Below are 958 nucleotides of genomic sequence, written 5' to 3' on the forward strand. Positions count from 1 at the left end.
AGAGAAGAGAGACAATAGGGGAGCATTACAATAATCCATAGAGAAGTATATGAGAATGAGGTTCACAGCTAGAGGGATAGGGCAGTTAGGTTGCACAGTGGGTGGAGCACCAGCCCTGGAGTCAGGAGGACTTGAATATAAATCTGGCTTCAGACATGAACTGTGGGATCCTGGGCAAGTCATTTAATCCCAATTGTGAAGGAGAAAAAGAAAGAGAAGAAGAAGGAGGAGGAAGAAGAGGAAGGGAAAGAGAGAGAGGAGGAAAAGGAGAAGAAAAGAAGGGGGAAGAGATGGAGGAAAAGGAGAAGAAGGAGGTGGAGAAAGAGGAGGAGGAGGAAGAGGAGGAGGTAGGAAAAGAGAGGGAGGAGGAGGAAAAGGAGAAGAGAAGAAGGAGGAGGAGGAAGAGGAGGAAGAGGTGGAGAAGGGGGAGAGGAAGAGGAAGAGGAGAAGGAGGAGGAAGAGGAGGAGAAGATGATGATGAAGAATTACAATGATAGGAGTAGGCACAGGAAAGGCAGATTAGATGGGGGGACCCTGTGGAGGTAAATTACCTCAGAAAGGCCCTTCCAGCCCTTTCCTGGATTTTGTGGCTTGGAGATTCAGGAGATTCCACTCCTAGGAATTCTCAGTAGAAATATATTACAGGAGCAAATTACAGATTAGGGCAAAAGGGACCTTGGAAGTGACTCACTCCAACCCTTGCCCCCATTTTATAGATGAGAAAACCGAGGCCAGACAAATGAAGAGGATGACCTGAAGTCACCAATATTGTAAGTGACAGAAACATGATTAGAACCAGATTTAGGACTACATTTTTGCCCCCTGGTGTTCTGGGTTCAGGATTTCTTTTCTTAGGTCTTGACCAGGCAGCCCACCCCGTTTGGAGTCGAGGGGAAGGCAGAGGGTCACACAGCTGGAAGCACACAAAAGATCCTAGGAAGGTGCCACCAGCTAGATG

The sequence above is a fragment of the Sarcophilus harrisii genome, chromosome 4, assembly GCF_902635505.1.
Source record: "Sarcophilus harrisii chromosome 4, mSarHar1.11, whole genome shotgun sequence".
Lineage (NCBI taxonomy): Eukaryota > Metazoa > Chordata > Mammalia > Dasyuromorphia > Dasyuridae > Sarcophilus > Sarcophilus harrisii.